The 26075-nt window shown below is 38.0% G+C and overlaps 1 pseudogene; it reads left to right on the top strand.

Moving 5' to 3' along the window:
- The window catches only part of LOC127639573 (low-density lipoprotein receptor-related protein 1B-like), a 281174-nt pseudogene that overhangs the window by 61936 nt on the left and 193163 nt on the right, over nt 1-26075 (top strand).

The following is a 26075-nucleotide window of genomic DNA, read 5'->3' as shown; positions in this document are numbered from 1 at the left end:
TTACACACAATTTGCTGATTTCACTGTGGAGATTTTCTCGATCTGTTGCATATGTTCTTGGATGTAACAATTGACATTTCTCACGGTTCAGTTCGTATTTGTGTGGTCACAGTTTTGTTTCGGTTTAGTAAACACTTGGTACAAAATAAGAGGTGCACTGCATAAGAAATTTGAGGCCAATAACAACAATCAATTGTGGCAGGGCGGAGGGCGGGGCCGGGTTGTGATTCTACACAACCGGTCCCTTATCAGGCTAATCAAGCCTCAGAGATGGATAAAGGCCGACTGCGGAGGATTGTGCAGGAGAGAGAGATAGTTTACGGACATGTCTGTCATGTGTGTGTTTGTGTCTTTTAAGTTTATCATTAAAACTATTATTTGTATCGTAAAACCGGTTCTCGCCTCCTCCTTCCCATTGAACTGCTTTACATCAATATTTTAACAATGCAATCAGTAGCAATCCAGTTGCTGATATTTGTTTTTCAATTAATCACTTTTACCATATTTTAAAAGCAATAAAAGGGTTAGTTCACCCAAAAATGAAAATTATCTCATAATTTACTCACCTCAAGCCATCCTAGGTGTATATGACTTTCTTCGGAGTTAAATTAAAAAATATCCTGGCTCTTCCAAGCTTTATAATGGGAGCGTATGGTACCTTAGATTTTGAAGCCCAAAAAAAGCGCATAAAGATTGAGTATTAAACTATATTTAACTTGAAACAGTGACCTAAACATTTTATGTTTATGACTTACCACACCCGAGACGCTACACAAGCATGTCTGATGTAGGTGTAAATTGACGGTCCTTAAACAAGCCCTCATAATAAATCTCGAACTGATTGACAAATTCACTTGTGTAATGGATTGCTGTGAACTGTATGCCAATGATTGACTGATGATCAATAATATGGTAGAAAACAATACATTGTAATATAAAGCCACTTATTGTATTGTCTTATCAATGATTAACTCTTCTGCTACAGGAATTTTACCCCTAACCCTTACCCAACCCTTGATGCAAATGTGTGGTACAAACTCAAATGTAAAGTTGCTCACATTTGCAAAACATACAATTCGAAATGGTTTCCCCTTTCAACCCAACATCCCTATGATCTTCACATGTGCTTTTGTATGATGATATTGCGCAGTGGAATGTCTCCTTTTCCATAAAATCGGTGTGGGGTGAAAGGTCTTCTTTAATTCCACAGTACTGGACATAAGTGATGGGCTTTCTACCCTCGGGCTTGAAAAGCTGCCTTATTTTACACATCCATTGAGTCCACATTTATAGCACAAAGGAAATTCTAAAGCTCATAAACTTTATATCTTTATGTGACAGCAAGGACCATAACCTTGAAAATGTGCTGAGTGCCCCCTTGCACTCATAGAACTTTTATTTATTTTTTTATTCTCTCTCGCTCTCTCTCTCTCTCTCCACATCTACAGTCTTTAACAGTTACCTTAAGCAAAAGATTTTAGCTGTCTCAAATTACTTTTTAAGAAATTATATTGTAAGTGCACTGTGGACTGCGGACTAACAGGCTTAGATAAAGTGAGTGTTGCTAGGCTTCATCCAGAATGTATACACAGTATTCATTCTGGGGGCAGTGGTGGCTCAGTGGTTGAGGTTCAGGGTTACTGACCAGAAGGTTGGGGGTTCAAGCCCCAGCACCACCAAGATGCCACTGTTGGGCCCTTGAGCAAGGCCCTTAATTCCAGGTTGCTCCGGGGGGATTGTCCCTGTAATAACTGCACTGTAAGTCGCTTTGGATAAAAGCGTCTGCCAAATGCATAAATGTAAATAAATGTAAATGTAAATATTCAGATAAGAATAAGAATAAATTCTTCTGTAGATGCAGTACATGAGTAAGTTTGTTTGAAAACAGAAATTCACTCTCCATTCGTAGACAATTTGTAATTGATTTAGCTAGTGATTAGTTGTGTTGTGTGTGCGCCATTGTGTCAACGACATAACAAACGAGGACACTTCTAAAGAAGTCTAAATTTACACTGGGCAATGAGTTTCTGTCTTGTATTGTGTGCTTGGCCTAAGCAGTATGCTAGTTATCCATTCCAAACATAGCCACAGTCTGTTGCAGTTACCTTGAGCAAAAGCTTGTGAGTCTAAACTGAATCTGTTCTCAAACAAACCCACATGGAAAAGATGCACAATTACTCTTTCATCTCCTGAGGAAAAAGAGTGATAGATTTGTCCCCCGCTTGCTGGCTGTTCGCATATTAATAACATTAGCCAGTATTGCAGATGTGGACAGGATGAAGTGTAGACTCATTTGTTTCCTATCCCTCTCTGAACATTCCTGCTACTGAATGTTTGTCAAAGCCTACAAATGATAAAACTTCAGAATGTGACAGCCTGACAGCCTTTGGTGCAGAATTTGATGTAGAGTTTGTGCTTGAATTCTGATGGAGGTCTTGGGTGAAAATCCTTGCGGCGTGCTGTACTGAAGGCCAAGGACAGGAATGTTGTGAAGTTCAAAGTGAAAAACCAAGAGTAGAATGTCTGACTAGCTTGAAATTGGCACTTTAATTTTCTGACAAATCCCCTTGGCTTCTTATCACTCCATTGCAGTTTAGCCACAGATATATGCTAAATCCACAAAACAAGATGTTACTGAAGTGACATGCACAGATTAATTTGGTATGAATTTTTAAAGTGTTGTATCATCTCAAATAGAACACCAAGGCCACGTTCACACAGCTGCAGAATATGGTTGGCAGACCTGTTTTGAGTGCTTAATACGGTTATGTTCACACACTTTCGGCTATTTATGAGAGTGACAACAGCGTTCTATAACTGAACTGACACCCGAAAATTTTCAGCTATCACACCCGCATTCTCTGCAAACCTGTACTGGGTGAATGGAATCGTACTGGACAAGTACATCAGAGTCTCTAGTTTGAGAAATAGATACCTCACATGTCCTCAGCTGACAGCTTCATTGAATTCTACCCGCTCAACACCAGTTTCATGTACAACAGTAAAGAGAAGACTCAGTGGTGCAGGCCTTATGGAAGAATTGCAAAGAAAAAGCCATTTTTGAAACAGAAAAACAAAAAGAAATGGTTCGAGTGGGCAAAGAAACTCAGACATTGGACAACAGATAATTGGAAAAGAGTGTTATGGATCTTAACCCCATTGAAATCATCCAGTGAGCGGCAGTTCAGTGGACAGAAATGCGTTGTTGATGAGAGAGGTCAACAGAGAATGGCCAGAATGGTTTGAAAAGACAAAGTCTATGGTAACTCAGAAAACCCCTCAGTACAATTGTGGTGAGAAGAATATAATCTATTCTGATATGTGGGTTGGTGCTGTTTTGACGGCACCAGGGGGACCTACACAATATTAGGCAGGTGGTTTTAATGTTGTGGCTGATCGGTGTATATGTATCAAAATTAACCGAAGCTACAGAAATCTTTGCTGAGGTCTGTCTGACAGAAATGCTTTGTCTCTCCTGGGCATTCACAGATAGAAGTGCACTGTATAGTACAGGTGATGGGAAGCAAAAAATATTTGCATTGCCCCTTTGAACATCCCAGTGGTAAAAACACACTTGCCTTAGTTTCACCCTCTGCATTGTCAGTCCCTAATAAATATATGGAATTGTATAAAGCAGCCCACACAGCAAGGTGACTAAAAAGGTGAAACACACATGCACACCAACATTAAAAAAGGTTGCTCTATCGACACCTCACAGTGGCTTTTATTTAAAGGTATCCCACAGAGTAAACAAGAGATTGGGATAATAGGAATGCATACAAATGCCTAATGGTAGATTTATCTTTGAAACAACAGTTGTTCTTTGTACAGAACATAAATTGTGTCCTTATGAATCGTTAAAGGGGGGGGATGTTTGTAATTTTTCAGATGTTAAAACACTTTCTCCTTTGCAAAGACAACTATAAGTTCATTATAAGCCATTCGTTGGTTGATCCCCCTGAAAAGTGCAAGAAACTGTGGCTCTGTGGTGCTATCAGATCATTACTCAGGTTGTTCGAGCATGTTGACTTGCCCGACATAGCAACATTGGCTCAACCAATGGAGTGAGTTTGGGTACATAACCTCCTTTCATATCTTGAGAACTTCCTCCAGTAATCGTTCATTTTTTCTTCATCAAAGGACGAATATCCTTGACCTCCTTTTCTCTTGCATTGGTACTTACAGCAGTTAAGATTATACAAGATTGACAAATGTGTCAGGAATGTCCACTGCAGAGATATTTACATATCTGTGGTGCTATCAGATCATAACTCAGGTTGTTCGAGCATCTCAACTTGCCCGACATAGCAACATTGGCTCAACCAGTGGAGTGCATTTGATTCGGGATTACCTGTTTTTTCGACCAATGGTCAGTGGGAGTGTTCTGGAAATGTTTTGCCATTCTTTTTATAGAGCTTAAATTTGCTAATTAGAATAAACAATTTTGTCTTTACTGTGTCCATGGGGGTTCATTTTATTATATTATTTATAGTATATTAGGAAGTCATCATTGGGTTGTGTATTGTTTCCATATATATGTGTCCCACTGCATAAAGGAGCCAGTTTTAGATTTACACTTCCTATTGTCTATCTGAAATTCTTAAGTCTTCAGCTAACAGCTCAAAAAGTTAAAATTCATCCAATAAATTCAACATTTATTTGTCCAGAGACAGCTGAGAATGTGCAAGTGTTAGCTAGAGTGCTAGTGATGTTGGCATAATATAGTATGATGGTGGGTGACATGATGGTTAAATGCCTTGCCCAGGGGCAGAACTGCAGTGGTCAGAGGAAGGACAGGGACAGAGTTTTCATGTGTCAAGTTGAAATCCTTTGGGGACCTGACCAGCATTGGGGTGAGCCACCAAGTGCAGAGCCTTTACTGCCATATAAGTGCCTATTTATGTTAGCTTGACGGAACCAACATACTGTTCTACACTGTACGCTTATAAGGTTTTTTCAAAATCCCTAAACCAGGACCTACATTGTCATTTGTAACTCCTGGAGCTTTCAAGCTACATCCACCAAATTTGGTACAGCCCTTCAGGCATTTCTGACTTGGGTTGCTATGACATTTCTTACTGATCCAGCTTATGGTTATCCCATCAGACTTATATTTCCAGAATGTTAAAACTGGCTAAAAGTTTGTCCGTCTGTCTGTCTATCTATATTATTGTGTTTAGTCATGGAGCACAGAACAGGTAAGTAACCCGTCCATCTGTGTTGGTTTATGTGGATCCCATCTCTGTGCTGCCTGCTATGATGCCTGTAAATTCAGAAGTGTTGATGAAGGGGTAAAATAAACCATCTCTGTTTCACAGTCACACCTCAGATGTCTCACTTTAATTTCCTTTGTTTTTTTCTGTATTGAAGAAGTGTATATTCAAACCTGATACAGTGTTTGTGAAATTTTGTAATATTACTTTTTGTTGTAACTGTTAAAATGCATATCTTGTAACTAGGGCTGGACTGGGAAGAGAAATCGGCCTGTTATTTTACATGGCAACTGGCCCGAAAGTTGTTGATCGGGGGGGGGGGGTTTGGGGGGGCTGTCCTTTTCTGCATATCGCATCGTCATTTTGTGGTCCGTTCTGCATAACACGGCGGCTCATTTTTACTTATCGCTGCTTGGTTCTCCCGCTGGCCAGTACACACATGATCGGCCCAAAAGTGTGGCGGCCCACCGGGAAAATGCCAGATTGCCAGTCTAGCCCTGCTTGTGACCCATTTTCCTTCACCATTAAATGTAACTCATAATGCACTCACAGTCCATGGCAAAAGAATGGGCAAATTCCAGACAAAGAGCCTGATCAAACTGAATGTGTTGGTACGCAAAAAAAGGAAAAAACCCAGACACAACACAATGGAGAGAGAACACAGGTTTTTCAAGATGCGTTTTTATCAGTTGAAGCTCTTCTTAACTTGACATAGTGTCTAAAAAACTTGCCAAGTAAAAACGGCAAGATGTGGCGCAATGGTCAAAGACATCCGTTTAGCACATATTTTTACACAAAAAACAAAACTAATGTAAAACAGTGCAGACAGACGCAGAAACACATTCTGTGTGGCAACTCTTGTGTGAAAGAGCAGCTCAGCCGTTGAATCAGGAGAACATGGCTGAAACGGATTCAAACTGAACAAATCACCAAGTAGGAGAGTTGATTTTCAGACAATACTTTCTATTTATTTGGTTTAAATCATTGTGTACACTGCGAGTGGTGTCGAATGTGCATGGGCTACAACAAAACCAATCACATCTTTCACAGGAATCTCCTACATAGCAGCTAGGACATTCCCCGCTACACAGATCTACTAATCTCCTGGAGCAGAAAGGAGTCCATTACTGGTGGACTCCAGCTGTGAGTCAGGTTCCCTCACAACAGGATTTATCTCCTGTGAACTCCACAGCCCTCCTTCAAGGTGATTTTCTCTCAGCAAGGAACCCTACTTCCTCTGACACTCGCCGGGTGATGTAGTGCTAACGGCAGTAGGTTTGTAAGGGTTCTGAGTCTGGCAGGGATGTTGAGGTAAACATCTGTAGATCTATTTCTCTACCCCAACCCAAAGAGCTTGAACTTAAGCTACTGTGAACAATCAGTTACTCTAGGGTGTCCCGTACCACATTAAAAATTGAAGAAGGAGGCCTTGAAAATCTATACAGCCTTAAAAGGCTGCTTGAGCACCTTACCACCTTTATATGTTTAATGCATTTAAAGGTGCACTCAGTAACATTTGTGTTTATGTTGCATTGACACCTAGCGGCACAGATGCAACATTCACAGAAAAAAACTGAAGTTTGCAGTTACCATTGTCATTGTAAAAACTCGTTAATCGCAGTCGGCCATGAGTTATTTATTCCACCAGTAAAAACATCAAATTATATGGGATTATTGTGACAAAGCGAGTAATATTTGGCTAGTCATATGATTTAATTATGGCGCCGCTCATGAATGTACGCCAAACACCTTAAGTAGAATAAAGCAGCTTTTTTTGCTAACAATAATGCCAAGTCTTCATCTCATGTGCGTGTGCATCATTTAAAAACAAACAACAACAACAACAACAAAAACATTCAACTATTACTATTTATTTCCGTTTACAGGTTTAGCTATTAGCAGACTATTGAGTGCACCCCATGAAATTGTTTGACAAATGAATTGTTCTTTCCTGTGTTGATATATTTTCTACTGAAAGGGGAAGGGGAAAACAGAGTGATTTGCTATTTGCTGTTTATTTGTTAGACGTCGGTAGCTGGCATTAGTGGGAGGAACATCATGTGAACACATTGATGTAGAGAGCATTTACTGGACACCAATTTGGATGTGCCATGAACATTTTGCATATTGATGACCTCAAAACAAACACACATGGACTAAAAACCTCAAAACTCCAATTTGAATTTTATGGGTTTAAGCCTAATTTATATAATGGTTGAAGCCTTTTTATGTTCCTGAACAAACTGAGGACCTCGGGTGAACAAAGCCTGCATTTAAACTATGTGCATAGTCGTTTTAAAATTAGTTAATTAAGTTGGCTTCACAAATGATTTTCAACTGGCGAGTGGACAACATGTAATTAAGTAAGCTGTCGCTGTTGTAACATAGTTTGTAGAATAAGATCAGAAGGCAGGATTCAAAGTTACCCAATTTTTAGCATTAAGATGCAATGTAGTAATTTAGCTAGCAGTGTTGGGTGTAATCTGATTATTTGTTACTGTATTGAACTACTACAGTATTAGCCAAAATGCAGTTTTTGGTCAAAAAGTCTCACATATTACATTTTAAATTCTTGTAATCAGATTAGTTACTGACTTTTAATGAAGGCAATTACTTTTAAAGATTAAGTGTGAAATTTATTCTGTTAAAATAGGTGCTGTCAGTCAGTCATATTTAAAGATGTGTTTATTATATAAAGGTATGTTTATGTATATTAAAGGATATACGTTTCTGGGGGATGGCAGGGCTCTCCTCCGCCCCTGGCAGTGGCTCCAGGCGGTCGGGGAGTCCAGTCCCCACCTGCCGTTCACCACATCCGGGCGGTCGGTCTACTCGCCTCCCCCGGTGGATGGCAGCGGCGCTCCCCTGGGTGGACAGCAGTGTCGAGGACTCCGTGACGGGCATCCCTCTTCCTTCCCGGGCTTCGGCACCAGTGTAACTTAGTTCAATGGAAACGAGGAGGAGAGAACCGGCTTGATAATATAAATAATAGTTTAATATAAAACTGAAGCAAAAGACAAACACACACATGACGGACATGTCCGTAAACTATCTCTCTCTCAGTCGCACCACCGTCTGCCATCGGCCTTTATCCCTCTTGGAGGCTTAATTAGCCTAATAAGAGACCGGGTGTGTATAATCACAACCCGGCCCCGCCCTCCGCCCTGCCACAGTGTGTTCACATGATTTTAGTGTGATAATATCACTTTTAACCTTTTCTGTGCAAAGTTATTTCCAATTTTACAACTTTGTTGCCATGGCGATGTAATGTGAAACCCTAAACAATAATACAAATGACAAATTAAACCACTTTACAACTCAAATAACACACCAGTTTTAACAGAATAATTAATTGAAATGCTTTTATAAAATTATTAGCTTCACATTGCTGTCATAAACCCTTCAAAAAATACCCATTGTACGTGCCTCACTGTAAACCAGGTTTTTGCATTTTTTTTTTTAAATAAGTAAGGATGAGTTGAAAATGATTTTTGTGGTAATCAATTTTTTTTTCATTGCGTGCACTGCACCCATAAATTAAACTTCATCCAAATTGTCCGGTAAGATGGAAGGACAACACAGCATTTGGAAAACGCTGATGCTTCACTTCAGCAAGTCATATGAGTGCAGCTTTTCACATGTCCCATCTGGGTTAGTTCTGTACAAAATATACGGCAAAGAGATCCTTTCTCCATCACTTGATCATTGACATGGCATCACTTTTGTGTGTGTCACTAATGACCCCGGGCGGACACATCGCAATCCTCGCTCCTCCAACCCTTGTTCAGAACTCACATGGAGCTGAATGATATGTCAGAATCTAATTTCAAATCGGTAAATGTTTTTATCGCGATTAAGAAAGATTATCAAGTGAAATGTTCTAAATGAATCACATGTGTTAATGCATCATTTTGACAGCTCTTGTTAAAATGCTTTCTCCTGTCCCAGCTTAGTATGCATAGACATAACTAAGCCATTTTACAGTAGGTTGATTTCCTTAAAAAGGTTAAAAACTGTGTCTCTATTGCGCTATTAAAATTGTTCTGTTTGTTTTGAGCAGCCATCCAGCCCGACACAAGAACACTGACTCAGTCCCGCCTCAAACTTACACTTTTGATTAACTATAAAAAAAATGTTTTATCAATGGCAGATGACTGGTGTTTGAAAACAATGTTTATTTTTGTAATTCTGTTTGGCGACGATAGTGCCACAGAAATTACACACTTCAGCTTTCCATAAAATACTTGGGTTTTACATGTTTCTAAAATAGAATTATTGTATTATACATTTAAAATATGAATTATGTTCAAAAGTACATCTGTTTGTGTTTCTGTGAATGAATGCCATGTGAAAATGTACAAGGAGGAAAACTTAAAATTATTTTGAACTTGTTAAGTGGAAAAAAACTAACTTTCAGGGAAAAGTAATGTAAATAGTAACATGATTGTTTTTTCATTGAAGTAATCAGTAAAGTAAGCTGATTTAAATTTTAATGTAGTAGCGTTGTGCCCAAACCACACCCATGATCAGTTTTAACTAGGGCTGCACGATTTGGACAAAGTCATATTGCGATTATTTTGAAAAATATTGCAATTGCGATTTGAACTGCGATTATGCATTATGATGGTAATGTTTTCCAAATGTTCAACTGCAAAAAGGCTTCTGGGGTTTTCACACTTGAGCGCCCTTAAAAAGAACCAAACTGAGACCTTTTTTCAGTTCAACCACAAACAAATAAATATATAAACAGTGAAACAAAGTCTTCATATCCAAATGTTACCATCCACCGTGCACCAGAAACACAGTCAACTTGAATATTAGGGATGCTCCAATCAGGATTTTAACATCCGAGACAATCTCCAATTTTCTTTTCATCTCATCAATCGATGCTGATCATTTAACTTTTATTATCAGCAGCTCTGTCAAAACTGGTTTTATGTAAACTTTCTGCTCAATGTCACTGTTAACTGAATTTCCCTGTTGGTAAAACCAGTTGTTGCCTAGTTTTTGCTGTCAAAAATAATGTTGGTTGATTGAATAATGCAATACGCACAAAATATAATATTTAAATATAAATGTTACTCTTTATTCTAGGCCTTAAAAACTAGTCTTATACAAACTATTCTTTACTGTATATAAGATAGTCCTAAATAATGAGGCTTAATGTCAAACTGAAGTTGAACTGGTTGGTGTAATTATATTTAAATGTAATGGTTAATGGTTAGTTTGTCACCATTTAATTTAATTATTTTTATTCATTATGTTATTAGATGTAATTTAGCAATCATTATATTATAGTAACTCAATATTTGATATAGATTTATTATATGTTCCTTCCTTTTAATTTTGTTGGATATTGGTAATATTAGTTGACTTGTTTCTGCGGGGAGTGTAATAAGAGCGACACGCTCTCTAGTGAAGTAAACAAATGACAGGAGATTGGAGGAAGAGATGTTTCTGGACTTTACAGGTGTTTCTGTTAATGCTGTTTGCTCAGCAATCATTTAATAAAGCTGTTTGAATTATACCCCATCTTGTATTATGCCTTATTATTATGATACCTGTGCCTTGCGGAGACTGAGATGCTGCTACCACAGATAATAATAAAAACGCTTCACACAGGACGCTCCTGTTTACTGTAAATAAAGCATTTAGCGCACGTAAGCAAACGGAACCGAACTCTGAGCACTTCTGATACTCTAAGCATGAGAGGGAGTTGTGGAGCACAGAACCGCTCTGAAAAAACTGGACAGAGCAGCACAAATAAACTTAAAAGGGGCAGACTATTTACTTATTTAATTTAATCACAGCCCTTTGCAATTTAATAATCGCACAAGGTCATATCGTGGTTTCGATTTTATTTCGATTAATTGTGCAGCCCTAGTTTTAACCAATCATGAATCACCATTTTTCAATGAAGTAATCAGTAAAGTAAGCTGATACAATTTTATAGTAGTTATCAGTAATTTGTAGTGGATTACTTTTTAGAGTAACTTACTCAACACTGCTAGCTAGCTACAATCTCTTCAGCTGGCACACACGATTGTAAATAGAGAATGTAACACCTAAATTACACCCACAATTAATGTTAACCAATCATCAATCCTCTTCAAATTCTCCGAGTTCTCCTAGGTCATGAATTTCCCAGATGTTCATGGACAGGAGAAATATCACTTAAAGAACTCCTTTGCAGAACAAAAACATCATCAAGATTTTAAGGTTAACTAAAAGTAACTATTCACCTAGTAAGGATAAATTAGACATGACCAATCAGACAGCAGAATTGTTTCAGCCCCGCCCCCTTCCTAGCAGGCATCACCTGTCCATGGGGTACAGCATATGTCTGGACAGGTCTATTATTCACTCACAGCAGGTCTCCACCTCGGTCTCCATCATTAGAGTGTCCACAGTCCGCAGGGCTCAGACAGCTAGGCCATCGCTGTAGCGGAACAAGTGTACGGTTGTATATTTTTGTGTTTGTGTGATCAGAGCAGGTGACTTGTGGGTTCACACCTACCAGGCACTTTTTATAAATAGATGACAGTTGAGTAAAAAAACATGGTTTGTTAGAACAGCAAGGACGAAGGTTGAACCTGGAAGGGAAGTTGAATTGACTTTGTAAAGCAACAGTGGAATGAATTACAGGCAGATCTGTATTGTAATGTAATATCAACTAATCTTGTACATTTTAACATAATGTAAGTGGTAAGATGTACTCTCCTTTCTTTTACTAATTCAGAACTAATGATACAATTCTCTTTCAGTCTGTTCTTGGAAAACTCTCTTTGGATACTTTCAGTGACAGTATTGTGTGGTCAAGTGTTGTACGGATGTTGATGAAAACTAGATGGTCTTGAATGTCTTGAGTCCCAGAGAGAAAAATGAATACCTGTCACAGAACAATTCACCCAGCAATGAAAATTGTCATAATTTACTCACCCTTAATGTCATACCAAACCTGTTTGACTTGAGGCAGAATGTTCACATTGCTTATTTCCATACAAAGAAAGCGAACAGAAACAAGGCCCGTTGAGCTCCAAACATTTTTAGAGCTGTGGCGGAGTGTAATATGTTCAGCAAATAACAAATACATTTAAAATTAAGATCTGTTTCTCACAGAAAGTTACAAGTGGAATATAGTGGTCAAGTCATATGGACTTGTATGGACTTATTTCCTTTTGCGTTCCACAAAATAATTGAAGTCATACTGGTTTGGAATAAAATTACCGTAAATAACAGAATTTTCATTTTTTTGGGTGTGGTTTTTTCCTTTAAATTGCTTAATCATTCTCGATTCTTGATTACATTACATAGTTCCAGGGCTGGGCTGGTAATCTGGCATACCGGGAATGTTCCCGATGAGCCGACACACTTTTGGGCCGATCAGGGTTGGAATGTTAATCGGGAGAACCGAGCGGGCCGGTGGTTGGGCCGTGATAAGTAATAATTAGCTGCAGCGTTATGCAGAACGGACCACAAAATGGCGCCGCGATATGCAGAAAAAGAACAGCGAAAACCCCCACCCCAGCTCAACAACATTTGGCTCTCAACCCCCCCCTTCCGCTCAACAATTGGGCCAGTTGCCATGTAAAATCCCGGCCCGATTTCTCTTCCCAGTCCAGCCTTGCATAGTTCTATAGGCAAAAAAGTCTAAACGGCATCAGGAAAAGCATACTTTATTGCCAAGATTATAAAAGATTTCAGGGACTATTAGTCATTTCCCACTGCTAGTCCCACATATAAATAGTTAAACATCTTTCAGCTCAAGTTGATACACATACCCTGTAATAGATAAAAAGCTATTATATTTCACTTTCAGTTAAACTCAGATTATAAAACGCTTAGCATTACCCTTAAACGATGTAATGCATTTTTAAAGAAGTACTCAATTTAAAACTGTCTGACTTAAACCACTCAGAACGCAGGCCCGAAGTTGGTCAATGATTTTCTCAGTGCATGCTTATTATTAATGAGGCCTCCCTAGCGAATGCCCAAAAGTGTCTCTGTATCTCTCTAGCTCTCTCTTTCTCATGATTAGACATTTAGAGTGGTCAGATCATCTTAAATCTTTCTTTTGTTTGGAATATCAAATATACATACTACACATCGGACCTGATTTACTAAGATCCCAAATAACGGGTACTAATTTGCTTGTGCTAATAATCTAACTATAAATAGGGCCAGTGGTGGCTCAGCGGTGAAGTCTCTGGGTTACTGACCGAAAGATCGGGGGTTCAAGCCCCATCACTGTCAAGATACCACTGTTGGGCCCTTGAGCAAGGCCCTTAACTTTATCTGCTCCAGGGCCGCTTTTTCATGGCTGACCCTGCGATCTGACCTTAGCTTAGTTGGGATATGCTGCATGCTCTGTACCTGTACACTGCACAATGACAATAAAGTTGAATCTTAATCTTAATCTTAATCAAAGTGCATTGTGGGGGTATTGCTGGTGATTTACTGAGAAAAACTGTGCAAATAACCACACGTGCAAATATGTCTAAAAGAAGCTTTTAGCGTGTGGTAAGTGTATGCTTGCACTATACCATTTTAAGTTTTATTCAATATAATGAAGGATACGGCATTTATTATAATTGGAATAACAATACATGTTATAAATGGCATATTTTGCTGTTTATGCACCAAAATGAATATTAGCGGCTGAAACAGACTGAAAAACGAAAATTACACTTTAAATTAGACTTTGTTTTGAATAATTAAACTGTAATATAATAATAATATATATATATATATATATATATATATATATATATATATATATATATATATATATATATATATATATATATTTATATATCCAGGTCCACATCCAAGGTGACCTGTAAGCCATGACCCCAGATGTGAAAACTCTGAATATGGCCCACAATCACAAATCCTAACCCTAATCCTCAAATAAATGGAAGAAGAAAAAAAAATATATATATATATATATATATATATATATATATATATATATATATCCAAGGTGACCTGTAAGCCATGACCCCAGATGTGAAAACTCTGAATATGGCCCACATACCTCAAACTAATTGAAACAGACTGCAGCCCATGTCGAGCAAGCATTTATAAATCACTATGATTTTTCAACCCATTCCCAGATATATAAATAAAGACAGAGTCATCTTCATTTGGCGCTACAGCCGGGATGAGAATTCCGTCGTCAAAATGTTCCTCATTACAAGGCTGTAAGTGTTCCACAGGTGATAAATATCACACAATGGGCTTTAAATTTGAGGTTTACTGTTGTTTATTGACAGCGACTTGGGTTTGGGAGCGCATGCGGAAGACACGTATCTAAGGAAACAGGCCGTAAGTGCCACTTAAAAACCTCTGAATCATGTTCTCATAATGAGGCTGCATCTGTTCAACATTTTTTAAATGAATTCGCACCACCAAAGGCTGATGACGGAATGGCATTGTTCTTTTATGAAGGCTTTTACTGAATGTGGATGTAAATTACCCTGTGATATTGAGATTGTGAATCAAACTGCTAGCAACTGCTATAGCATGGTTGGGCAAAATTCAGAATGTAATAACTAATTATATACTGCCATGTCAAGCTAAATTAATAAAAAAATATACATAAAAATATATATATATATATGGACCATTTAAAATAAAATGGCTGTCCTCAAGGTGATGCTATTAGCATTAGCATTCAAGAGTCAACTTATAAAATCACTACAAATATAAACTGTTTTCTCAGTTTATTTTAGGTGATGGGGTGAACATGCTGTGCTTGATGGATCTTGTTAAATTGGGATTTTAAAGACTTTTTCAGTCAACTGAATTCTCAATTCAGTTTCTAAAAGGCACTGAACCGTGCTATGCAGTTATTGCAGTGTACAACTTTTTCTGCAAAATAAAGTTAATGTAGATATTGTGTGTTTGTTTGTGTATGTCGCTTCAGAGTTGGTGCGTAGCTGCCAGGAGCGGAGGTGTCAGTTTGATTGTGTGATCATGAGGAACGGAACGTCCTGTTTCTGCGGGGAAGGTTTCGAACTAGATGAAGACGGGAGAAGATGTCGAGGTAAGGTCATGATCATCGGCCACTTAATTTTATTTGTATTTTTTAATCGTCTTATGTTATAAACATCTGATTACTGTAGTGTACATGTACCACTTTGATAACAGTTTTGAATCATAAGGTCTAATGATACTTTTACAGCTCTTAAAGGTCCATGCGAAGTATTGCTTACTGACATCTAGTGGCCTGGATGCCACATCATTCAATCACAGTAATTTTCAGTTACTAATAGTTAGTGCTCCAGTTAGATTTGGAGGGTCTGAGAGCCCCCTAGACCCCCCGTAATTTGCACCATGTTTATATGCAAGTACTTCTGCAATACTTCTACAAGATAAACAAAATAAACCTTCAGTACATATTTAATAATATAAAAACATATTTAATGTATGAAAGTGCAAATGCTGAAAATGCTGAATTTTGTGGGTGCAGATTCCATGCAGACCTACATATTACTAACAGCAAAGCTTTCTGTGGTTGCTTCTCAATGCCTACATGAACTAGAACCTCCTTGATGTCCCGCAAGCACTCTGTTGATTTCAAGATAAATTATGATGTTGACCAAAATAGCAATTTACTCACCTCGTTCCCTCTCCACACCTACAACTCTCATTTCCATATTCATGTGTTAAGATAGGATGCCTGCGAATTGCCACTTTAATAGTAGGGTTTGCATATTTAGGTCATGTTTGAGTACATTTAGTGTTTAATAAATATCCCCGCTGTTGCCCGCAGATCATGATGAATGCAGGGATTACGGGACATGCAGTCAAATCTGTATGAACACTCAGGGATCGTACAGATGTACTTGCACAGATGGCTTTAGCTTGCAGGCCAACAGACGATCCTGCAAAGCCAAAACAGGTGAGTCCATTCGTCTTCCCCATTATTTCCAGTCTGAAAAAAGCTTCAATATGTATTTTGCTTTGATTTCAGGTCTGCTTTAAGAAAAGAAGTCTAAAAATAAATGAACTCATGCATAAATCAAAAATATATGTCCGCAAGCTTGCTTGAGTTACCTTTTACTAAATGTGAGAGAAATGGACGACTATGCCAACTTGCAGATGGTATCATAAACACTTTAACTGTGGCCAATGCATGTTCCAACACATGAACCGTTGTGCTTGTGTGGGTGATGCGGGTTTGAGTCACGGTGAAAAGGAAAAAAAATAATTATAAAAAAATAAATAAAGATCTATATATTTAAACTTGCCTTAATTCAATTTGATCTAGCTGGTCTTACTGTCTAACTAGTTGAGAAGTGCCCAAAACCTTCTAAAACCAGAAAAAGACAGACCAGCCTGATGGAAGATCATCTAAGACCACAAAGATGTTTTTTTCTTTTTATTAGCAGGGATAAAATAAACCATATTTAACAATGTGGTGCTTGCATGTGCAAAAACACTGTCACGATACTAGGGTGTCATGGGTGGTTGCAAGGGTGTTGCTATGTAGTTGCTGAGATGTTATTAGTGGTCTTAAGTGTGTTGCTATGTTGTTTCTTGGTTATTCTGTATTTTTTGCTATGTAATTGCTTACTTTCCAATGTCAAATCCCAAGTCCACACCCAAGAAGGGTTGCCAACTTTCCAGTATTAGCCTGGACGCCCTGAATTTTGGCCGAAATGAAAACGCGCTGTACAGGATACCTATAATCCTGAATGTAAGTGAAAAGCTTGAGGGGGACATCCCACCCCCTGTTCTGATGCTGAAACGTCCCATATTAAAGCGTTCAAAATGCATAAGTGTACCTTATTCCCATTGCGAAAAGTTGGCAACCCTGCCCCCAAGTGTCAATGAGATTCCCGGTCCCGGTCCCCCTTTTCACTCGCTTTTAAGTCCTCGTGGTCACGTAGTGACTCACCTCAATCTGGGTGGTGGAGGACGAATATCAGCTGCCTCCGCATCTGAGACCGCCAACCGGCGCATCTTATCATGTGGCTTGTTGAGCGCGTTGCCACGGAGACATAGCATGTGTGAAGGCTTCACGCCATCCACAGCAACATCCACGCTCAACTCACCACGTGCTCCACAAGAACAAACCACATTATAGTGTCCACGAGGAGGTTACCCCATGTGACTCTACCATCCCTAGCAACCTGGTTGCTTAGGAGACCTGGCAGAAGTCACTCAGCACACCCTGGGATTCGAACTAGCGAACTCCAAGGGTGGTAGCCAGCGTCTTTACCACTGAGCTTTGGTTTAGGTTTTTTTTTTCCAAGTTCCTAACCCTAACTATGAGCAATAGCAGTAGTGAAGCCTTCCTTTGAAAACAAAGCCTGTCCTCCAAACTCCACACTTGACATCACTTAGCATTTAAATTAAGAACTAGACTTAATTGGATGGGTAGACACAATGTCTTTAGGGATATTTGATTGTACAGGAAAGCAAAACTAGCACGATCACAGCGGCGATCATCTGGATGCATTAGCATTGATGACTCTGTCATTCGCCTCATACAAGTGTCAGTTACACTTAGAGTCATCAAAATGCAAATGGACGATGGTGAGAGGGGGTACGACAGAGCCGTGGGAGGTATAAACAGGGGAGGTCTAAATAGAAAGTCAATCAGGGCTCATCCAGCCTGGTCTGAGACTGTCTATCAAATTTAGAGATGATTGCAGGCTCACAGTTAATAACACTTCATGGTGTCTGTTCATTAGTATAAAAGGCGGGGAAAAAAAAACAAACACACAAGCCGGTCATAGATTTTACGCTCACACAATTTGTGATTACACAGATAATTTTTTTTTCTTCTTAAAGCTGGATAATGATCCTTTTTAAGTGTTATAAATGTGAGTGAAAATATATGTAAATATTTGTGCATGCATGCATAAAATAAGCTAATTATCGAAATGAGCGTTATCTCCCATGGTTGTTTTAAAACTACCATATTTAATTTTTTCTTCTTGTTGTTATATAAAGGTCAAATTAAAACTATATCGGAAAATGTTTATCTTCTCTTCATCATTTATTATTGCTTTTTTGCAAATAATTTTTGTGTATAGATTTTATTGCTTTACAGTACACTTGTCCTAGACCTTGATTTTAAATGACTTGAACTTAAAAAATTATGTGATTAATCACGATTAAAAATGTCAATACACAATATCTCTCTCTCTCTCTCTCTCTCTCTCTCTCTCTCTCTCTCTATATATATATATATATATATATTAACATTTCATCCAAAGTTATTGAAGGCCTAGTTGGATTGTAGGCCTACTTTGATGTTGTAATTCATAACACATCGCAAGTACGCGTTGCATTCTCAACGTTGCCACAGGGGCGCTATAGTGTAGATTAGAGTGAACTTTCCACTTCTTCTGTTAGTTTTCTCTGACAAGTCAATTACTGTCATGGCAGAACAACAGTTTGAAGAGAATATTGCTTGGAAAGTAACAAAGTCAATACATTTCTAGCAACGTGACTAAATAATAACAAACCCAGTTTAATTGCACTGACTTTTGAAGCTATATAGCTTATAACTATATAGCCCCATTGAGCACTGAGTTTTGTTATCACAATGGTAAATCAAGAACACAAGTTAAGCATGTTTAAATGACAGGCAATGTGTTGGCCAAATGTTCGTATACATATTGCGTAGTGTATTTGGCCTTACAGTGCCCTCATGTTATACATGTAATCAGTTCATACATTTCATGGGATTCTAGCACATGACCTTCGCATTGTTAGTGCAATGGTCTAACAACTGAGCTACAAATTAAATAACTACTAAGAGTGTGAAAAGTGTGTTTAAAGGAATAGTTCACTCAAATTTGAAAATTCTCTCATCGTTTACTTACCCTCATGCATTTCAATTTCTTTTGCAGAACACAATTTACGATATTTAGGAGAATATTTCAGCTCTTTAGGTACATTCAATTCAAGTGAATGGTGGCCATAACTTTGAATTTTAAAAAAGCACATGAAGGCACCATGAAAGTAATCCATACGACTCCAGTAGTTCAATTCATATTTTCAGAAGCGATTTAAGTGTGGGTGAGAAACAGATCAATATCAGATCAAAAGTCAGTTTTTACTATAAATCTTCACTTTCACTTCCACACTCTTCTTCTTTTGTTTTTTGGCGACTCACATTATTCGTGCATATTGCCACCTACTGGTCGAGGCTGGTCAAAGGTGAAAATTTTGAGCAAAAATGATTTCTCACCCAAACCTATCATATCACTTCAGAAGACACAGATTAAACCTCTGGAGTCATATGGATTACTTTCATGATGTCTTTATGCGCTTTCTAATCTTCAAAGTTTTGGTCACTATTCACTTCCATTATGTGGATCTAAAGAGCTGAAATATTCTTCTAAAAATCTTAGTTTGTGTTCAGCAGAAGAAAGGTCATACACATCTGGGATGGCATGAGGGTGAGTAAATGATGAGAGAATTTTCAATTTTGGGTGAACTATCCCTTTAAAGCTGTTTATTTTTAGATGTCCAAAGTACCCATAGTTGAAGAAACACACAAGTATTCATAATTTTATATTTGTCTAAAAGGAAAATTGCTTTATTTATGCTGAAATGTAAATATTCTTTGCGATTTATCTCTTTCAGATCCTGGTGATAAACCTCCGGTTCTGTTGACGGCAAATATGAATTCTATTTCAATTGTTTACCTCAACGGTTCATCTATGCCAAATATCAAGTCCATGGAGACAAATGGGACTCAAATATTGGACTTTATTTATAAAGACGAGTCACTCTGCTGGCTCTCTACAGCACAGCATACAGGTCAGCTATGGTGTGCCAGAATGACCAAACTTAAAGGATTTTCTGAAAAACATCAGATAAGGATAGGTCAGAACTTACAAAGTAAGTCTGCACGTCTGTTCTCAGAGCAAAAATTAAAGGATGTTCCTTAACTTTGATGTTTTATTAAGAGCAAGTGCAAACTAATGTCCCGTGAAGTTTGTATGAAGTGTTGAGCGTCCATGTAAATATTCTCATTAGTCCTTTTTTAATTTCTCAAGTATGGAACATTTTCACCTCTTTTGACTCACAGAGTGTTTAATGGCCTGCTAATGAAGTGTTTTAATGTCACTGGGTTAAGTGTGTCAAGTATGCATGTCAGATTGTTGAATGTCAGTTGTTCTTTCTTTGAAGCATGCATGCATTTTTAATTGCTTCTAACTACCAAATGTGAACTTTCCCACTTCAAGGTGCTCTGATGTACAGTTCTGCATTTAAATTGATTGTTTTCTTTCTGCCAAAAAATGTAGATGTGGAATATATGGCCATTGACTGGTTGACGGGAAACTTCTACTTTGTAGACAGAGTAAACGACCAGATATTCGTTTGTAGCGAACAAGGAGACACATGTGTTACAATTATCGATTTGGACATCCAGAACCCCAAGTACCTAGCACTGGATCCCATAATGGGGTAAGTTTTATGTTTTTAGTTGGATTTACGGCAACAATATAGGTATGCTATTTGGACCAGTACCACAATATAAAATTACTCATTATATGATATAAGAGTTTGGCTGCATAGTCACTAAAGTAAAGTCTTATTGGACAACTGGACAATCTGGAAGAGATTTATAGTCTAGAAGCAGTTAAATTGCAGTCAATAGAATGACCTTTGAAAACCCTCTCTAAAGAAATCTTATGTAATTTGTTGGCCTAAGATATTTCGAAAGTAAAACAAAGCAAACAAATCTAGGCTTAATTGTTTTGTAGGAATGCAACCGTTCTTATCTGGTGCACAGTCGTCCACGTTTAAATGGTGCAAGAAACTCCAGCAATGACACTTTGGTCCTTGGTAAACAGTCATTAGTATGCATTGCAGAGTTCTGCATGCTGGCTCTTTCAGATGACAGAAGACTGTATGTGTGTCAGAATCAAGCTCTGGTTTAGAACCAGTAAAGCTACTTTCATGCAGTGAGTAATGCGGATGAACTCAGCCTTACTCTGCTGTCAGTATGCGTTAGTATAAAGGGTAATATTATACTGCAGCCCATTCATTCAGCTCTTGCACAAGGTGGTTTGGTTTAATTGCACTGTTGCTACTGAAAGCTTTTAGCCCTGCCACAACACCACTTTGCAGAACAGTACAATAATAGTTCTGAGTAGGTAGTTTAAACCCTATTAGCATTTATGTCTCACAGTAACCTTGGATAACATAGATAGTACACCCCAGAATGAAAAGTCTGTTATCATTTACCCAGTATTTTCATTTTTGTGTGAACTATCCCTTCAAAAGGCCCATATACTGCTTTACTGTATACAGTTTTAATTGGAAAGCATAAGCCCTGATATTTTTGGTTTCCAAAATTGGCCTAATCAGACCAAAGTTAATAATTAAAAATAATTATTATTATATTGGTCAATAGCAATATGGTTACCAATGCATTGTGTGGATGTTTTGGTGTGCCCTTTCAGAAAACTATTTTTCACCGACTATGGGACAATAGCCAAGGTGGAACGTTGCAACATGGACGGCACCAACCGAACCAGGATAGTGGAATACAAAACCGAACAGCCTACCGCTGTTACATTAGACTTGATCAAGAAACTTGTCTACTGGGCAGACGCTTATCTGGATTTTATCGAAGTTGTGGATTACAATGGCATGAACAGACACACAGTCATCCAAGGCGACTCAGTAAGAATGCTTTATCTTGGTTTCTACACAGCATTTTGGTATTGATGTTAGTTCATTTAAAGGGACCTATTATGCAAAATTCTCTTTTATATGGTGTTTGAACATAAATGTGTATTAGCAGTGTGTGTACACAACCACCCTATAATGATAAAAATCCACCCAGTCCTCTTTTTTTAGTCCCCATTAATCATAAGCACTGTCTCAGAACAAGCCGTTCGCAGATTCTGTACAAAGTGACATCACTTTGTACAGGCCCTGCCCATGACTGTTGACGGACACTGCCGACGGACATGTTTGTTTGTGTGTGTTGTTTTGTTATAGCGCATAGTGAACGTTGTAACAGTATTTGTGTGTGTGTGTGTGTGTGTGCGTGTGTGTGTATGTGTGTGTGTGTGTGTGTGTGTGTGTGTGTGTGTTTTGCTCATCCATCATTGCAAACCTGCTGAAAAAAACTCGACAACAAATAAATACATTTATCTGGTAACCATTCGGAAATGTCCTAGTTCATTCTCAAAGTTGTTACTTTGAGAGTCTCTCCCTCATCAGTGTCTGACTCCGGTTCAAACATATCGGGCTGAACACCACTATTTTCGCTGTCAGTCATATTGCTTATGATGTCTAGTTATCCGAAGCAGAGTTGTCAAAACTCCGCCCTATTCTGGATACGGGGCGGTGAGCACTAGCTCATTTGCATTTAAAGACAAACACAAAAACAGCTTGTTTTTATTCCCACCCAAAAAATTGCCATTTTCAACATGGTATAATAAATTATCTGTAGGGTACTTTGAGCTGAAACTTCACAGACACATTCTGGGGACACCAAAGATTTAAATTACATCTTGTGAAAAGGGGCATATTAGTTGCCCTTTAAGACACTAAACCCAACATGGACTGAACCCAAGACCTCTGTGCTGAAAAGACTAGCATAGCTGGTTATATGCTAGGATACTGGTTTGCTGGTGTCTCAACCGTGTTTCTCAACAGTTTTGGGCAAGTTACTCCAAATAATTAGCTAGCTAAGCTACAAACTACTGTACAGACAAATAAGCTAACCTAAGCTGAAAGCTATACTTAAGAGAAAGTATCTATTTACACTACAAACTGTATTAAAAAAGCTACCAGCTAGTCACTGAACTGTAGCAAGCTACTTTAGCCATAGCCTATAGTATGTAGGGTAACTGGCTACTTTCTCTGTAGAGTAGCTTTGTATATATTGCATAGCTAATTTTTTCGGCTATTTAAAAAAAAAAAAAATCTATGTTCTATTACACTGTAATGTTCTAATCAATATTTCCTGTAATCGCTAGCCTGCTGATTCATCCAATAAATAGATTCGCTTTGCTACTGAAAAAAAGTAGCAAAGCTAAACTTGCAAAAAGCTTAGCCATTTGTAGTGAGACTACATTTTATCCAACTTTACCAGCAAGGTCAGCTAGCTTCATCAGAAAGACCATGCTGGTCCACTAGCTAAACTAGACCAGAATTAAACCAGTCTTGACACACATTCATGCTAGTTTAAACAACCTGGTCTCATAGTGCAAATGTGATGTTATATACATTTTTTCAAAACTTGTAATACACTACAACGTGTCTCCAGGTTTAAATTTCATGCAGTTTCCATGTGAAATGCACAATAGAGGCACTATAACAACTGTGTGTTTTTACTCCCTTACACTCAAATAATGACTTTAATGGCAAATTATGTCTTTATTTTTCTCTCAACTACACAGACCCTGCTATTTTATGATATTGAAACACTTTTACTCTAACTCATCTCTTGAAAAACTGTAAATTGTAATTCTTGTATTACAGACCCACCTACATATATATACACTTATTCCAATGTGATTAGCTTGCATGGTAGATCACCTCATAGAGCGTTGGACTCAGGTGACCAGGGTTCAAGACCATGGCCATCTACTTTAGTGTGGAACTGTATGCTTTAATCATTAAAACATCCATGTAAAATCCACCTTAAAGCCTTGTCTGAATACAACACAATTTTACTTGCTTTTGCCACCCCCAGCTGGACATTTCACTGGATAACTGCAGCCAAATGTGTAATTCAGCACATACATTTTGAATTGCAAAATTGTTGTCATGGTCATGTAAATTTCATGAGATCGGGCTGGGTCTAAACAGGGATTATGAATGTGTATTTATGTTACTTGTGTCGGAACACTTGAAAGTACCCATGAAGTGATTTACTACAAGTTTTGAACTCCGCTACAGACAACTGCAAAGATGAGTGACCTCGAACCAACTAAGTTGCATGGATAACCTTCCTGCTAATATATTTTACACAGTTTAATAATCTGCAGTAAACTCATGATTGATGATGCTACTTTGAATAACTCTTAAAGCAGTTTATTGTGAAGGCCATAAAGTTTTGGCCTCGTTGTATACCTCCCTTGAATAGGCCCACAACTATGATGATCCAAAATTTGATATATTATAAATTTTGTATACATTTTATCCAGATTTCATAGAGCCACCCAAGGGTACCGTCAACATCACACTCTTTTTAGAAAACAAAAGATTATCCAACCGTGACTATTTTAAAAGCCTTATGAGACATCTGCTTTTAACTAAAACCCTAATGTGATACTTAGGAAAGTGCTTTAAGAATTCCCCCCGTCCCCTTTGGGAGGTGCTTGTCTGCACATGTGCACTGTTTAATGGATGTTTTGAATGATTATTGTTGTTGAAGAAGAGTGTTTGTATCATGTTCAGCCATTTGTCATGTTAAGTATCGACGGAATAGCATCCACTAAACATCTCCCAAATACTGCTGGTATTTTTGATGATGTCACACCTACCTTTGCTGTTGAAGTGTTTGGAATTTCCACATTGTGTTCTCTACTGATTAGATGTTGTCATTTGATGGTTGGAATTTGTACAGTTCTTGAATATCCTGACATAAAACCATGCTTTTTTTATGCAATGGAGGTGATGTTGAATTTGCAGAGTGGGATCTGCTCTTCGATCATCGTGTTGGTCCTGGAACAATATTCTTATCAACTAGTTAGATTTAAGGGTTAGGAAATGGGTTGGTTTAGGGTCTGATTTAAGGCTGGGATTGAGGCTTGAACAACATTCTTATCAACCTATCATACCCCACTGATTTAAGGGGTAGTTATGTGTTTGAGATTGGGTTGTTGATCCAGGTACTTCTTTCTTGTCTTAATATTCAGTGCTATAGGCATGTAATGATACACAAATGTCACTATACGACACAATACTATGCATAGCCTCACGATACGATACGAGTACCCTCAAATATTTCGCACAAACTTGTTCAAGGATTCGACATGAATGTCTTTTAAATCATGTTTAAATCAAATGCCATAAGGTTTATTGAAAGCCATGCCTTAATTTCTTAAAGCCAATAGAGAGCCAGCTAAAATGACCGTAGCAAGGGCAAACTCCTTTAAATGTTTAGTGGTGAAAAAACAAAACAAAGGAACATGACCTCTGGCTTTACTATATATGTAGATTTATGTTATTCAATGTTATTTAACCATTTAAGCAAAAACCAACTGGCACACAATTTTTTTTTTCCCTCTTCCCCCGCTTTCACTTTGCATGTAAACTTTACCAGTGTTATTATTGGCATATCCAATGTGCACAAGTATTGTTCTCAAAGCTGATACATTTTGAAGTCAAAAGCAAAAAATTATAAGTCTTGTGTAATAACAGGTTTCTTACGTTGGCGGTTTTTTGATAGTTATGAGCGTGTCGGCTGTTAAACTTGCTGCTGCTGTTTTTGCTTTGCAAATCCACCTATTTGCGCTGTGATTTCGGCATAAATAAAACAACATGTTTGATGTATTGTAGTGCCGGGACGTGATGCCATTGTTTGGCAAATTCAACAAGCTGTACCGCTACAGTACAATCTACTTGGCCTTTGCCATGGATCTTCAAGCCTTTGTATTGTAAGTGTGTTGCTCTGTTTTCCTGTGAGTAATCAGCACTGCCTCTCCTGGGAGAATACTGGTCCTCAGCTCTCAATGTTGCACTGCTTGGTTTTAATAACAATATAATGTGTTTATTTATGTATTGTATGATACATATAGTATTGATTTGTAAGCATTATATCGTACGATACAATACAAAATGATATTTTTTACACCTCTAGTGTACACTGTATGATTTTTACGATCCTTTATGGTTGTTGCTTGTCAGATTGTGCAATATGAA

Source organism: Xyrauchen texanus, chromosome 48 (genome assembly GCF_025860055.1).
Source record: "Xyrauchen texanus isolate HMW12.3.18 chromosome 48, RBS_HiC_50CHRs, whole genome shotgun sequence".
Taxonomy (NCBI): Eukaryota; Metazoa; Chordata; class Actinopteri; order Cypriniformes; family Catostomidae; genus Xyrauchen; species Xyrauchen texanus.
The sequence above is the reverse complement of the archived record's forward strand: the minus strand, read 5'-3'. Positions and strand labels throughout refer to the sequence as shown.